The 17,171-nt window shown below is 38.6% G+C and overlaps 1 protein-coding gene across 9 annotated transcripts in view; it reads left to right on the top strand.

The window, feature by feature from the left end:
• The window catches only part of PRLR (prolactin receptor), a 151,407-nt gene that overhangs the window by 45,524 nt on the left and 88,712 nt on the right, over positions 1-17,171 (top strand). For 7 of the 9 annotated variants that reach the window (XR_014319328.1, XR_014319329.1, XR_014319330.1 and 4 more), the window contains exons 1-2: positions 10,636-10,838; positions 11,413-11,507. The gene's annotated coding sequence lies outside the window, so the exon portion shown is untranslated. Of the gene's footprint in view, positions 1-10,603; positions 10,839-11,412; positions 11,508-17,171 lie in introns of those variants that run through there. The other 2 variants (XM_082782988.1, XM_082782987.1) reach the window with 2 other exon arrangements.

Genomic DNA, 17,171 nt, shown 5'->3' with positions numbered 1-17,171 from the left:
AGTGGCTAGACACTGGATGAGATTATCTAAAGGGGCTGTTGAAATCTGTCTTTGCAGTTCTGAAAAGAGTCTGTTTCCACTGACTCATGAGAAATTTAGAGACTTCTCTATAATTCCCTACCTAATGTCAGAAAGTTGATTTTAGATTTTACATGTTAGAGGAGTGGTACCTCAGATGGATGCTTAAATTTGGCAGAGCAGGGGAACACAGCAGTAATTTGATTTCATTTGTTGATTTATATTTTCTTTGCAGTACATTTCCTGTAATTTTGTGATGGTAGATGTGAGAGAAAGTGGAAGTAGAGAAAATTAGCATTATTTATTGTATTTGCTTGAGAGAGATTCATAAATAATCTTGCACGGCATTGTATTTTAAGTGATTTTGCACAGAATTTTTAAGTATCTTCAAATATGTAGTTCTATTGAAAAAGCTATTTAATTTTAATTGTTATACACAAAGAGGGAATCATGTACATTCAACAAAAAATCTTTAGATTAAAGAAAATAATAAAATAAATAAATAAATAAAAACGGATGTCCCTCCAAATAGGCAGTATTACTGGGATTTTAAAGCTTAAGTACCAAGAAACAAACATAATTCATATTGCACTTGGAAGCACTTGTCAGAGTGCTTATAGTGTACATCATATTGTTTATTCAACATGAATTTTATTTTTCATTTTGCTTCCCATTGAAGTTTTTCTGATTAGTGTGTTGTGTCACATAAATGGCTTGAGCAGGTTAAATGAAATAACTCTTACCAGCCTCTAGAATCTGTGTCTTCAGGTTGTATTCTTGTGAAGTTCACTGTCTTAATTCCTTCTTTTCAGTCTGTAATTTATAATAAATTGTCATAGCCATTTTCATTGCTAGTTTTCTGTTGTCACTGCCTCTTTAGTTCTTCATATTAACATTCATAGAAAAGCTGAAAATTAAAGTAGGGATACCCTCCTAATAAAACATTTTTCCAGTTTTGAACTACTACAGTAGAACAGCATCAGTTAAGAACAAGAACTGGGCATTGTAACTATTTGTTTCTTCGTAACAAACTACTACATACAAAAATTGATTTAATCTTTGCAATAAAAGTTAATAGTTAACAAGGAGAGAGACGATTATCATTATTATTGACAAGTTGATTTTTCTTGCAGCTATACTCATTACTCATACTACACAAAGTGAAAAAAGACAGAATTAAAACCAAAACACAATAGATAAGTAGGGGGATTGGACCAGATGACATCCAGAGTTTCCTTCCAACCTCAACCATTCTACGATTCTTAAGTAATGTTTAAATATTAATGACTATCGGTATATAACTGATTGGATAGAATGCTTTTAGTATGCTGATATTCTTTATGAGATTGCTTCTAACTATAAAGTATGATTCTGCTCAAAAGATGAGTCCGTGCCCCCACATAATCCTAAACAACAAATTATTTTGGTTTAAAATAATTATGTGGAAAATCGGATAGCCTTGTGAGGAAGGAACTATTTCCAAATTTCCTTCTTGGGACCTAGCTATTTTTTTTCACTAGATTCTGAAAGATTGGGTAGTTCACATGACAGATACCACTTACTTCAGACTCACTGCCTGGAAGAGGTTTGAGAGAGTCCATGAATGGGAGGAAAAGATGCATTATACCTTCATTTGTTGTCATTTATTGATTTAAACTCTGTTAGAAGAACATGTGATACCGGCTCAGATGAAAGGTCCTCCTAGTTCACTATCTCTTCTCCAGCCATGACTGATAACAGTTACTTTGGAAAGATAATAAGCACAAGAAAGCATATATTTCTGCTTTGTAAAGTAGCACATTAATCATTCAACCTAAGGCAAAAATAATAGCAGTTTATTTGTAAAGATAAAGAATGCTCAAAAGGCACCGAAATACCACTCATCTATACTTTTCTGTAGAGTAATTATTCAGATAGTAAGTAAGACAGCAGTATGACTCTTGATGTTCATTTAACACTGAATTGCAAAATATATTTTGGAAGTTAATATTGGTTTGTATTTTAAATGAATTTAATACATTTATTGGATACAACACTTAAGGAAGAGTTTTCTAATTTAAAAATATATCTCATATGATACATAACTAGATTTCTGAAACTCCTAATACAAAAAAGGAAAAGATTTTTCAAGTCTTCTTTGGATAACACAACTGTCAGGCCTTGAAGCAGAGACCCGAGATCATTCTGGAGCAAGGAACAAAAATACACTTCAGAAAAGACTCTTGACAGCCATTCTTCTGTAGTCAGGATTAAATTTAAACATCACTCAGGAGGCACTGCTCTTGGCCATAGGTCCTACATTGATGGCCATCAGTAGCATGGCATTGACATGTATATTAGGCCAAATTCATAATCCAACAGATTACAGAGTAATCTTATCATCATAGCTCTGCTTCCTACATATTACATACTTCATTGATTTCACACATTTTCCCCATCTATTTCAACATTTTGTGATTGATTTAGGGAGCAAAGACTCTGACTCAGAGTTCTAATGCTTCTGCATTTGAAGATGGAGGCTAAAAATTAAGAACAGAAGGAGGGTGGAAGAGCTTTTCAGGTAGTGTTATTAAGAGAATCACATAAGTTAGAAATTAAGTATCCTTTGTGTTTGTTGTCTTGTAAAAGGCTGTATCTGTCCCAGAATACAGGATGCGACCATTTTATAAAATATTTTAAGAGACTGAATGAATTTAGGAGAAATCATAAATAATGAGACACATCCTTTGAGAGCCTGTTTTTTATTACTGCCTCTTTTCCTATTCAGCTTTTCAGACAACACGAGATTCAGTTGGACATCCTTTGTTAATTAAATGTACAGTTTTGTGAAAATGCATGCTGGTTTAAGAAATATAAGTAGATTTTTTGTAGCAGTAAAAATATCAAACAAGAAATGACTCCATGTATGACAGGATAACTCCGGTTATAGATCAAAGAGATGAAATGAGTTAGACCCTAAAGGGGTCTACTACCACTACAGAAAGACCATGTAGTTGTGTAAAGTGCTACTTTGTGTTCATAGCATCATAGTTCATCGTTTAGATCTTTTGGTGTTAAACCAGTACTTGAACATGTGCCTCTCATATCAACCAAGCTGTTGTACTACAGAAATATTTTTGTTTATAGTTGAAACCAAAAAATATCAGTCGGGATGAATTTCATCTCTATTTCATGAATGTTCCCATGAAAAGAAAACATATTTGTAGACAATAGAGATTACTGTTTTTCCCTTTCTCTGCAGGATTAAATTAGAATAGAATAGTGCAGTTGGAAGTGACCTTCAAAGATAGAACCATAGAATATCCCAAGCTGGAAGGGACCCACAAGAATCATCAAGTCCATATCCTGGCTCCACACAGGACCACCCAAAAATCAAACCATGTGTCTGAGAGTGTTATCCAAACACTTGAACTCCAGCAGCTTGGTGCCATGACCACTGCCTTGGGGAGCCTTTTCCCAGTGCCCGACCACCTTCTGGGTGCAGAGCCTTTCCCTAACCCCCAGACTGACCCTCCCCTGTCCCAGCTCCATGCCGTTCCCTCGGGTCCTGTCGCTGTCCCCATAGAGCAGAGCTCAGCGCCTGCCCCTCCGCTCCTCTCGTGAGGGAGCTGCAGGCCGCCATGAGGCCTCGCCTCAGCCTGCTCTGCTCTGGGCTGAACAAACCAAGTGACCTCAGCCTCTCCTCATACATCTTGTCCTCTAAACCCTTCACCATCCCTGTAGCCCTTCTTTGGACACTCTCTAATGGTTTTATGTCCTTCTTATATTGCAGTGCCCCAAACTGCATACAGTACTTGAGGCGAGGCTGCAACAACACAGAATAGAGTGGGTCAATGCCTTCCCTCAGCTGGCTACCAATGCTGTGCCCAATGCACCCTAGTGTATGGTTCGCCCTTTTTGTCTGCCAGAGCACACTGCTGGCTTATGTTTAACTTGCTGTCAAGCAAAACCCCCAGATCCCTTTGCACGGGCAGTCAAGACACTGACAGACATGGGGCATCAACCACTTTGCTAGGAAGCCTGTTCCAGTGGTTGACTGCCCTCATGGTAAAGAAATTGATCCTCATGTTTAGTCTGAACCCTGGGTCCTCCTTATGACCTTTCTTATAGATGGGCATCACATAAGCAAGTCTCCAGTCATTCAGGACCTCTCCAGATGACCATGACCACTGACAGATGATGGAAAGCAGCCCAGCTAATCACATCCACCCTTGAGTGGATCCCACCTGGCCCCATGGACTTGTGACAATCTAGGTGGACCAGCAGGTCTCTGTGATAGCAGGTCTCTGAGCAGCAAGTCTCAATCATAGAATGAGATAGTGAAGGCATCCATGAGAGAGCTATGGGTTCATTAAAAGTCCATAATTAAAAGAGGCAGCAAAATTTAAAGAATGTATTTAGGAAATAATAAAGTGATCAAGAATAGCTTAATGAAGTAGGAAACTGCCACATTGTATAGTAATCCCATCAGAGAAAAAATCACTATTTTACCTGTACCAATAGGTAATCTCATCTGAATGTGCCAGCCATGTATAGCTGAATATGAATTTAGAGGGGCTTATAGAGCAAGTGATAAATGGCTGCATTAGATAATGCTACAGTCAATATTTGGTCTGTATTTAAAATATGCCATAGTATTTCATATGTGTACTCAATATCATGAGACAAGACTGATTCTTAAGTACCAGCTGTCAGTGATGATAGGCATATTCTTACATTTATATAAATACCAAAGATGTGCTTACCATTTCAAAACAACAAAAAACCACATATGGAAACAACTTCTTTAAAATGAGAACTGGCTAATTCATTTGTTTATGGATTTACTCAGGCCTTATAAAATTTTTCACTTTCCTCAGCTCAGTTAGATCTAATAAAGCCTTCTCATTGTACCTAACTCAATAGGAGCACAGTTTCCTCTATTGGACAAACTGTGGTGGTTTCACGCTGATGGGCAGCTGATGAGCAGCTGAGCTCCACCACACTGCTCTTTCATTCCCCCTCCTCAAATGAATACAGTGAGAGACTATGATGAAAAAAGGCTCACGGGTTGAAGTCAGTCACCAATTACTGTCATGGGTAAAACAGACTCAGCATAGGGAGATTAATGTAATTTATTGCCTGTTAGCCTAGAACATTGAGAAACTAAACGCAAACTAAAAGTATCATCCCTCTATCCACCCTCTTCTACCTCCTCCCCCCTGAGCAGCGCAGGGGAACAGGGAATGGAGGCTGTGATCAGTCCTTGATGCTTTGTCTCCACCACTCCTTCATGGTCACTCTCTGCCCCTGCTCCACTTGGGGTCCCTCAGCCAGCAGCTCTTCAAGCACTGCTCCCACAAGGCTCTGTCCCACGGGGTCCATCCCCCAGGAGCAAACTGCTCCAGCACAGGTCCCCCACGGGTGGGCGGCAGCTCCCCCCGGACCCCCTGCTCCTGCGTGGGTTCCTCTCCACGGGCTGCAGCTCCGGCCCGGGGCCTGCTCCTGCAGGGGCTCTCCATGGGCTGCAGCCTCCTCCAGGCCACATCCACCTGCTCCACCGGGGGCTCCTCCACCCATGGGGGGGCTGCAGCGTGGAGATCTGCTCCATGTGGGACCCATGGGCTGCAGGGGGACAGCCTGCTCCACCAGGGGCCTCTCCACAGGCCACAGGGGAACTGCTGCTGTGTGCCTGGAGCACCTCCTGCGCTCCTGCTGCACTCACCTGGGGGGCTGCAGAGATGGTTCTCATTCCTCTTTCTCCCAGCTGCTATAGCACAGCAGGGTTTTTTTTTGTTGTTTTTGTTTGTTTGTTTGTTGTTTTTTGTTTTTCCTCTTTCTTCAGTCTGCTCTCCCAAAGGCCCAACCAGTGTCACTCCCTGGCTCGGCTCTGGCCAGTGGCAGGTCCCTTTTGGAGCCGGCTGGAGCTGGCTCTTACCTGATCTGGGGCTGCTGCTGGGTTCTGCTCATAGGCCAGCCATGCAGCCCCCTTCCCCCTCTCCGCTCTCTCCCATCCCCCCTCACCCCCCTCCCAAAAAAAAAAGCCACTTAAACCTAATACACCAATATAGATAAGGAGTCGCACTCGCTGAAGGCATGAGCAAGTGTGGTAGACTGAATACTTTGTTAGTAGTTAAAGGACAACTTCCATACAAGATTAGAAGCGACCTCACTTCTGGCAAAAGTCCTGCCCATCACAGTCACATGACAAATTTACCCCAGAAATATGTTGTGCTCTTAGGACCAGGAAGTACTCCCTCTCCTGGCCCACCTGAGCTGTCACTTTGCCACAGTCCGGCACATCCCCTGCCATCCCAGGGTTCCACATGGCTGCCTGGCACCTGAAGCCCTGTCTGCCTGCCAGTGTGGCCTGTGTACATGACGGTCATGCTGAGTGAGAGCCTGTTGTCTGAGCATCTGCTACATGTCGACATAAAGATCATCACCATGTCTGAGGATAACAAGCGTCATTATTATGGCGCTAAGGATATCAGGAAAGCATACGGGACAAGAAACTTCTGTGCGCTTTGTCAGACACTGTAGAACCACAGGTGCTGCAGAATCAGAGCAGGTCTTCATTGCAGTAAATCCTAGTGCTGGCTCTGGGTACTCTGTAGCACTGCAGATAACATAAGAAGAGTAGGGTGCCCTAACAGTAGACCACTGTGCAGGGAATAGTGGCAGCAGCACAAGGCCATAGCAATTAAAGTAATTGTGTTTTTGTTTGAGATTAAAAGGATATGCAGAAAAGACTCACAAATGTAAAGGCTGAAAATGTGGTATGTATTGTGAGCAATCCTGAAAATAAATAAGCACCAGTGCTTTTTATCCATAACCAAAAATACAGAAACATGGAAGAGTGACATTTTTGATGACATGGGGCATGTACAGAATGCCCTTGACCTGCTGGCCTTGGAGTAAATTAGAAGACATGGCAGACTATCATAGGCCATTGTGAAATAGCATGGGATACTTCTCTGCCAAAATGGTAGTCAATGTGGGCTAAGGACATCCTGGTCCATCATTGCTGTACTACTGTTGGAAGCTCATGTGTGACTAGAAAAGGGGCAGGACATGTGAGGTGTGTGGATCATGTGAGAATGGTACTTGCCATGTCTTTGTGTGAAAATTGCCCTGTAAGTACATTTTGTCTGTCTCTAAACGGACACATCAGTGGGTTTTGGCTGCTGATTCTTCAGAGGAAGTTGTGGTAAGGAAAGAAGGCAGCAGCAAAAGAAAATATCATTCTCTCTGAAGTTCTCAGAATTCTTATTCCTATTTTATTTCTTTTATTCTTTCCTCTACATTTAAAAACCAGAGGCTTGTGCTGTTTGGAGGGAGGCAGGGATGGAGAGAGGAAGGGCAGGGACAAACAGCCATAACCCCTATAAAAGCTGTTGCTCTCTGAGGAAGGCTTGAGGTTTTTTGTAGATAAGGACTGTGGGAAAGGGAAAGACAGGTTGCTGCCTCCTTTTAAATACTGTTTCGATTGTACTGTCTGCAACACTCCTTTTAGCATTTTTCTCACCTTTAAAGTCCCTTCCTGAAACCTTCTCACTTATCTTTGATTGTTTCTTCCATCTTGTATCTTATTTCCCACCTTCCTCCCAACCTTGTGTGCTTACTGTTCTGACACCATTTTGCTCGTTTTTGCAATGAAATTGTGTGCTGCCTAAATGTTTGAGAAGACTGATGTAGCTGTGGTGAAGAATAACTTCAGCAAGGTTGGCGCGGTTATAGTGATACAAAAGTCATTACATTGAAAATAAGGTTAGGCCCTTACTCTCCTAGTTTTCTAAGCCTTCCTTTCTGGAAATGATTCACTGATGTGTCTGTAAGGACTGCTGTCTGGAATTTAACAGCTTATTTTAACATTTTCCAAACCTACTAACTTTTCTAAGAAAATTAATCTCCGGAAATGAAATTATTATGCTTCTAGACCAGCCACAGAATAATCTTTCTCCACTGACTATAGAGGCAGCTTAAGATCCTGACCTAAACCAGATTTCTAAAGTGGATACACCAGTTACATGACATGGGATGAGTCAAGTCCATAATCCCTTTCACAGACCTGCCAAGTTCTATTCTAGAAGAGCTATGCTTTTTTTACCCTGTTGGAAGTCTGCTTCAATTTTTTGTACTCTGGTGGCTAGTATCCTTTTAGTTAACTGCCTGATGTTATTTGTGTTCATTTTCTCTCTCTTCTTTATGCTCCAGCATTTATCTTTAGCTTAAGCAGCTATTGGACTGGTCCAGTATTTACACCTTTTTGTATTGCTAGCCATACACTATCTTTATAGAGACATGTAAGTGCCTGTTCCATTTTTCACCTCAACCTTTACTTTGTGAGGTCAAATCATATTAGTCACTTTTTAATAGATGGGTCTTAGAGCCTTTATCTCATCTTGGATACCTTATTTTTCACCTGGCCTAATTTGAAAGAGTCTTTCTTGAGCATGGCTGACCTGTGTTGTGAGATCTTGCCACTACCTTAAAATAATCTCCTTAATCCAGTGCTCCTAGGATCACAGTTGTCTTTTCTTGGCAGTATTCCACCAGAAGCTGTGTATGCTTGTACAGACTTGCCTGACTGGCTTGAGTGTTGCTACTAGTACAGCCACAGGCATACAGTACTCATTAAAAGCTGAACAAATAGCTCAAAATTCTGGGGAAATATTTAAGAACCCTCTCACACTGTACTGCCTGCTGCCACCATAACTAAGGTTGCATTACATCAGCTAGCTATAAACTAAATAGCACAGGTATAAATGTCGAAAGTTACCCTTGTTACAGATCTCAATGTTAGTTCTTAGCTCACATCTTTCATCTTGTCTTTCACTAGATCATTAGCGATTTAGTTTCTGTTCTGTCTTCTTCCCTTCATCCAGATTCTATAAAGCCTGCTTTCACTATGAAAAAATGCATATGCAGACTTTAATGTTATTACCATCCTCTTACGGAAATTAAGATAGCGATGAGGTGGAACAGTACTTCCTTGATTCACCTTCATTTTGAAAATCTCTTCTCTAGGCCAGATCTTATTTCTCTCTCTCTCTCCTCCTCCTCCCCCTCCCCTCCCCACTTACCCCCTTCCCCCAGTTTGCCCTCCCTGTTTCCAGCAGCAGCAAGCAGATACAGACATAAAGCAAACAGCCACAACCTGCTACATCTTTTCTGGCCAGTTAAATACCTGTTAGCTCTATTCCTTTTCTCATTTCTGTGGTGATAGCATCCTTTCAAACATGTTACCAATTTTCTAAGAGCAGTTTCATCCCTTTTTTACACCGTCCCTGGTGGAATTTGCTTACAGCTAGCTGAACACACTGATATTTTAGGGCATAGTTTTATGATACCATCGACTGAGTCTTTACTGCCAGCTATGCATTCCATTCCCCTATCGCTAGCATTTGTTGGACCTCAGAGTGCGGCTGTTCAGATATTTACAATAGGAAGGGGGAAAAAAAAAAAAAAAAAAAAGGAATCCTCTTTTACCATTTTAGCTCCCTAACCCTTCCCTAACCAGGTCTCAAATGGGTAACACAGTAACACAACACACATGATGGATGGACAGGAGTAAGCAAGTGGAGGTACAGAGTGAAACTGTTCCTCTTGGCAGCAACTGGCAGTTAGCTTAGTCCAACCACACTGAAAAAACACACCTGAAGTTTTATAATCTCTGTGTGAATAGATCACAAGGTATGTGTTCCTTACTCGCAAATGTTTGCCTGTCTTGCCAAGAAACTGTTCATATGATTGCTGATTGTTTGTAATATTCTGCAGAATGTCCATTTGGTCACAAGATACGAACAATTGTGACCTTGACTAGAAAGACTTGACTGTAATAACAACTAAACAACCACACCACATAAAACTCACTTCATTATGAAAAAGAATGTTCTTGCTCAGTCTTCTTCCTTAAAAAAAAAAAAAAATCACTACATATGCATGCATTTTATTTTCACTTCACTGGCATAAATACAGAAAAGCTAAAAATGTGAGTCAATGAAAGCATTAATAAGAACATGTAAAAATGCTTTCAATTGAATAGAGGTGGATGACTAGTGAATAATTTACTATGTAAGTTAAATTCAAAATCCCCTTGCATAATCTGAAATTCCTTTCAAATCACAGGAAAAAGCTAACAAAATTACCAAAAAAAGACTTTATTCTGTTTAGTCAGCTTTTTGTTGTACCATCAACTTTCATTCTGTTGTAAAAAGAATGTGTTTTTCTGCAATTCTAGATGACAAAACATGGTCTACTGATGCACAAAGGTTATTATAGATGTGGTTTATAGTAAGGGGCATTAGTTTAAAAAAAAAAAAAAAACACCCGTAGGCAATAAGCATTTAAAAGAAGCCACAACAACCTGTAGCATATGTAGCTGATGCTTAAAAATATCCTTTTTCTGCTGATGCATTCCTATGCTTCAGAGTACACCTCTCACCTTTAAAGCTGTCACACTCCAAACATTGCTTGTACTGAAGAGAATCACTGTCTTGCCTCAAGCAAGGAACATAAGTGTTGCAAAACTGACTCCTCCTCTAATGGGGAGAGCATGTACAAGTACACAGAGTTGTATTTCTCCTGGAGCTGCCAGGCTGAATATTTTGCAGTCAGAGCTGTAAACCTTACAGGCTTTTTCTTTATCTTTTTACTTTGAGGTGTTTTGTGTTTGTTTTTTTTTTTTTTTTTTCACTCTTTCTTTCTGGATTTTTTTCTTTATTATTTTCTTTTCTTTTAGTATTTGTGAAACTCTGAAATGCTGGATTTTCACGTCCTTGTTCAGGAAGTATTCGTGAATTGACATGGGTCAACATACTTCTCGTTACGAGGCAAAAGTAAGTACTGCAGTTAAACCTGTTCCTACTGTATGTTTATCTGACTATAAAGCATTTAGTGTCATTGTATAAAGAACGGAGTAGACTATTAGCAGAATTGAAAAACTTTAAAAAAGTAAAATCAGATAAAATTAATATGTAATGCTAAATATTGTACAGTTCACATTCTGTAAAAAGACCACTTTAAGTTGACAGTCAGCAGTTGCTCTTTTAAAATGCTGAAAGAAACCAGACGCAGAGATGCCACTTCTCGTACACAGCTTTTTAAAATGACATTTCAGAATTGCATTTATTTTGGGGAAATATTTTAATGCAGTTAGTAATACTGATCTCATGCTATTACCCCTTTATATTATGTATGTTCACTAAGTACTCCTTATTTATGTAATTCGTTAATGAAGATATGCTGGTTGAAGAAATAAGCTTCCCGGAGCTCCCGTAACTGCTGCCGGTCGTGTCTTCCAGTATCTACTGTTCCCTAGCTATTATTTTATTCTTCCTGCATCACTCTCTTCTGTGTTCATATATATATGCTCACTAGTTACCAGATCTTCTTCTATGTTATTATCCTCAGATTTCTTTGCTATTGGCATAGACTGGAAGTCGAAGGTAGAAGGGAAACAGATATCAGAAAGAAGGGGAAGAAGAGAAAAGCTGCTAACTGAGCTGGTGAGAAATAAAGAAAACAGTGTGATTTGATTTTGAAAGCATCTTTTTAGCCATTTTTCTCTGCATCTTTTTGAAACACTGCATTGTCGTCATCAGTAATATTTTCACTATTCCAACAGCACCTGAGAATTCATTAATGGTCTGGGAAGGGGAGGGGAATTGAAGAATATGCACAGTTTCCTTTGCTATCAGTTCCCTCTAGAGAGCGCAGCAGCCTGCAAGACAGCGTATAGATTGTTTCCGTATTGCCAGCATAAGCTGCAGAAATGTTATTCTGCAGCTATCAGTCTTTTCTTCTTTTGAGAGAGGGTTTGCTATTATTGGGCTGAAATAGGCACTCCCTTCCCCAAGGCAGGTGGGTGGATTGCCTGTGGAGTGAACAGGATTTAAGCAACAAGTAATGCTTGAATATCTGTATAATGAATGCAGTCATTTGCTATATACACTTTCAGTGGCACCAAATACCTACAGAAAGTCTTTGGCACGAGAGCACATCGGTCTTCTTTGATGAAGTACAGCCTAGTGAAAGAGTCTGGCACAAAGAATAATGTCTGCCCTCATCTGGCATGCAGCTTGCAATCTTTAAGGAAAACATAATGTAGACAAATGCTGATAGTATAAAGGCAATGAAGAGCAAAAGCTGATAGGTAATCCTAGTATTTTTTGAGTTCTTAAAATTGGTCTGGAAATCTTTCAGACTAAATTTTCCCGTGAAAGATGTGATGCTTTGACAGGGCAACATTATCCAATGGACTGAGCTTATAAGGATATTTCAGGTTTCTGATTTTTCATCTTTAAATCTGAAAAGGGCTTTATATGCTTTTAAGCTATTTCCATTGGATTGTGATCTTTTTTGTTGCCCAGCTAAAGATCTCTTTTAAATTTGTTCAGCTTTCATGGCTCTGGATGAATTAACACCCGTTGCAAATGAAGCTCCGTTATCAGAAACAGCCCTTGCAAACAAAGCTGGCTTTTGAAACCTCTGGCCCTCATTTAGAGCTTGTGGAAGTTTCACTTTTGCACATTCCTTACTGAAGTGCAGCAAATGGATTTCAGCCACTTCCCTCAGCTGCATCAGGATTTCAGTCCAAACTTTTAGTCTCCCAGGCATGTATTCCTCATCAGAATTAGACACAGGTTAATTAGAGACTCATAAAACTACAAAAACACTTTGTTCCTATTACCTCTTGGTTTTGTCTTGTTTAAAGCTAATATTCAGGTACTTGCAGACAGTTAAATTTACAGACTTTAATGGTGTTTGTGTACCTACATGTACATACATATGTATCAATACACTTCTTATCCTTCAGGCAGGATTTTGTTTGGGTTTTGCACGAAATTCCTAATACCCTTATTCTAATACCCTTCTTGCAAAGATCTATTCTGTCAAGAAAATCTTAATCTTCTGTGGCTTCAGCATCAGTGCCCCTTCTGGTTCTCATTTATTCCTTCAGTACAATTGCCCTTAGAGAGGCTGGATGACTTCAGAAGGTAGAATCGAAGCACAACTCAGCCTGTACCAAAACTTGCTGGTTGGACTAATTAATTGGGCTAATAGAATGCTCTGATTACATAATTCACAAAGACTTCCTTGTTTACCTTTTCCTGATTACGCTTTTTGGGGAGATGCCTTCATTCCCTGGTTAGGTCTCCATTCTTGTATAGCTTTGACATTTACCCTTGCATAGCTTTCACATTTACCCTCTTTCCGGCTGGTCTTAATCCTTTTGAAGAACCAGCTCATGGTACTGCAATATTTTATATTGATTAGTCAGCTCTGGCTATACCTATTCTGCAGTCCTCCCCCACCCCAAGTTATAATGTGGAGCAATTTAATAAACCATTATGAAATCAAGGATTCAGATTTTTCCATGAACTAAATAATGACAGAAGGATGGTATCTCACTTTCTTGGCCTTCCGCCTTGCTATCTTTTTTATTGCCCAGCTCTATTGAAGAGGTAATGACTTAGCTCTGATAGAATAGTATCTCACAGTTCTGGTAGATACTGGTTGGTAATGGTTCTATTTCACTTGACCTTTAATCCCTATAAAAATTTACTTGCTAAGAAACTTTCATATGAAGTTGACTCTTTTTACAATCAATTTTTAGCCCTACAACTTGCCTTTATGTAACTCTGTTTTTCTGAAAAAAAAAAATATTTTTTGCAGAAAATATAATTGGACTTTTATATAACAGATTTTTCAGTTCATTGGCAGTTCTGAAAACTATTTTTAAAGACAGTGTAATTGAAATTAGCAGGTTTTCTTAATTGTGTTTTGGCAAATTGAAAAGACAAAACAAGGCTGAACTAAGTTAATGCTGCCTAATCAGAAAGAAAACCATTTCATTTTAAAGATTTCTTTAGAAAGAAAATTAAGTGAGTTATGATAGTGTCCTATGTATGTAAAATGTAGAAGTTTTCTTCATAAAAAGCTGTGATGAGTTATTTGAGTATTTCAGACTATTTACATTTTCTTTCTCTTTTGAAACAACTTCTTAAAACTGGTACAGCTTACTTTGCTGTTTCAGATGACTCTAGCCTGTGTGGCTGGATAAAAGTTCCAGCCAAAAATTTTGCTCAATGTAATTTAAACCTCTACTTTTCCTATTCTACAACTATCCGTCATTTTTGGTATGGTCTAGACTAGTACAAACTTTCTTCTGAGAATCTTGTGACCATTTCAAATTGTTGCTTGTTTGTTATCAGTGAGTAAAAAGGAATATTTTCAAATCACAGAAGTAAAAGGACTTTATGAGACTTGCAGCTATTGCATCCTCCATCAAAATGGTTCTCCCACTTGTTAAGTGTGAATCTTGATAAATACCAAAATGATCTAGTCATCTCATCTTAATTGGAACATTGCACCTTACTTACCTTTTCTTTAGGAATTACAAATTTGCTGTCTTCTGAAATTCAGTGTAATTGCATGGCAGTTCTCTGCAGCTGATCAACAAAAGTTTTTATAGTGTATTGCAGGTAATTTCATATTCACAGAAGAAATATACATGTAGTAGAATTCTGCACTAATAGTAATTTTTTTATACAAACTACAGTCTTTTGGAATTTTTTCTTGCAATAAAAAAAGTTTCATATTTTGATTTACAGGATAGCCAGTAACCTTGCAAAAGTTTTGTTTAAAATGTATTTCAAAATAGACTAGCTATGTAGGATGTTTGGACTGAAGACAGAGTAAAGTTTGGATTGAAATTCTTAAAATAAGAAATCAGGAAGCACTGAAACATGACGAAATTTGTATCAGTTTCTGACTGCATGACTAAGGTTGTAATCTAGTTGTAACTATAATGATTCATCTGTGAAATGTATCTGGAGGTTAAATCTGGGCAAGCATACAGTAAGCTTACTTTTACTTAAACACAAATAACCCTTTTGCCATCCAACACGTAATTCAAAATTGATTTATTGTAAGAGCATACCTTAGGATGTACATTAAAATGATTAGAAAGGGGAGAAAAGAGAGGCAGTTGAGAGGCAAAACAATCAATTCTGTCTCAAATTATAATATTCATGAATACAGGTTACTCTTATGGAACAGTTCCACTTGAGATCTGCTGTAGGTCAAGCCTTGAAAATCCTCTTCAGGATTGCAAATTCATTTGCATTTATAGTATCATTTTCCTGAAATTTAAAGTCATGTTTTTATATGAGCTTATTTATTTGACAAACTATGCAACGCGTAACAGAGAGCATATTTGTACTTAGTTTGGGGCAATAATTAATTATCTATTAATTAATTAATTATGTCCTAATATACTTGTCCTTCAGAAGCAAAAACATATTTCCCTATAGAAATAAGATTTATATAGTCACACTATCTTTTTACACTTTTTTATTTGCTATCTAATTGCAAATTACTCTGGCAGTAAGGGTAAGATTTCAAACAATGCTTCCTTCAAATTATATAGAAATATGTGTAAAATAGAAAGAACAGTTGGAGCATTTGCAGTCACTTGATTCTGTCAGATTATTTCTGCAATTCAGTGTGGCAGTCTACATGTCACAGCCAAATTATTTGGTGGAAGGCAATTATATATGTCTGTTTTTATTACACATGTATATAAACTTCATTTTTAAATTAAATATTCCAACTAGCTAGAAGATACAAATCCACAGCAAATGAGACTCAGCCATTCAGATAATTACGGAGTTTCCAAACAAGACCATCTGACAGACAAAAAGATTGAGAAGTCTGTACAGTGCAGTGTTCGAAAGCGTTTCAGACTCTTGACTGTGAGTGCTTTATTATGTGTATGTTTTTTCCATATTTCATTGAGAATTGTGAAACTGAGAGATAAGAAAAAATATTTTAAAGAATTAACTCAAAGATACAAGTGTAAATCTCAAAGCACCTATTCATTTCCATAGTCCAGGCCTCTTGTCTTACATCATAGGCATTATGAGGGACTGAATATGCCAGAAGTATTTGCAACACATAAGCATTACAGAAGAGTATTCAGAAGCTTACTAAATACATGCAGTCACATGCGCACACATGGAGAATACATGATAGGTCTGGTGCATTTGGAAGAGCTCTGCTACATGCTCTGTGGGGCAGGTTGAATCTGGATTTAGCATAGGAACCATTATTCCCCTATCTGCCAAGTGCAGCTGTGGCTCTGCCTGGTGACCTTTCCTGTACTGCATATACCTGCATACCTTGCAACAGTAAGCTGATAAAATGAACCAAAAAAGAACTAGAGGATTATTTTACATTGCTAAGAGAACACTGTATTTTGTATCTGTCCTTTGAAGACCCAAGGACACTCTGCTTTATCTTCATTGTTTTCTCTTCCTGCCTCTCTCCAGCTTGTTGAATTAAGAATGTGAAAGAAAGAAAGTGTAAAATTGATGATAAAAATACGTTTTTCTGAAAGATCTCAACTGTTCAGGATTGCATTTGGGGAAGTCATGTCAGCTTTGTATGTAAGTTAGATCATCACTATGATCCCCCTAGCTTCACAGTTAGTAAGCTCTGAAAATATCTCAGTACATTTGTTATGTCTGATATCATTTGTTTTCTTTGCCTTGAGGAATCTTCTGATCTCCTGATTTTCAACCCCCTGACAACCTGAGGTAGCCAGTTGTTTAGCAAAGCAAATCTCTTAGTGTGTTCATTGTTCCCCTGGGGTAAAGTCATTCCATATTAATAGTATTTTAAATTCGTTGCATTTCCACTTCCAGTGAACACGTGATACATAACAATTGCTGTGAACAAGTATGTACTGGTTCATAAAAACAGTCAATAAACTTTGCACTGATAATTTCAAAAAACCTTCAGGCCTCTAACTAGGGAAGAACAAATAGGAACAATCACAGTATAAAGCCAGAAGTTTTATAATTTAGGACAGAATGATCTGTTTGATGAATAACATGTGCTAGATGTGCTTCCATGTGGTGTCACACTTCTTCCTTGAAGGAAACAAGAGATGGTCTTTGGAAAAGCAAACATGACTTGTAGCCAGATCTCTTACATCTGCTCCGAGCTTGATCCAAAAGAATGGATCACTGCTGTCGCTACTTCTTGACCCCGAAATATTAGCTGGGAAATCATGAGTTCAAGAAAGCCGATCCAAAGAATGTAGGCTTTTTCTTTAGAAGATGTTTTATTTATCATGTGATACAAAGAGAAATTAAAGAACACTG

This window comes from Aythya marila, assembly GCF_965140915.1.
Source record: "Aythya marila genome assembly, chromosome: Z".
Lineage (NCBI taxonomy): Eukaryota > Metazoa > Chordata > Aves > Anseriformes > Anatidae > Aythya > Aythya marila.
This window is presented reverse-complemented; position numbering and strand designations above follow the sequence as displayed.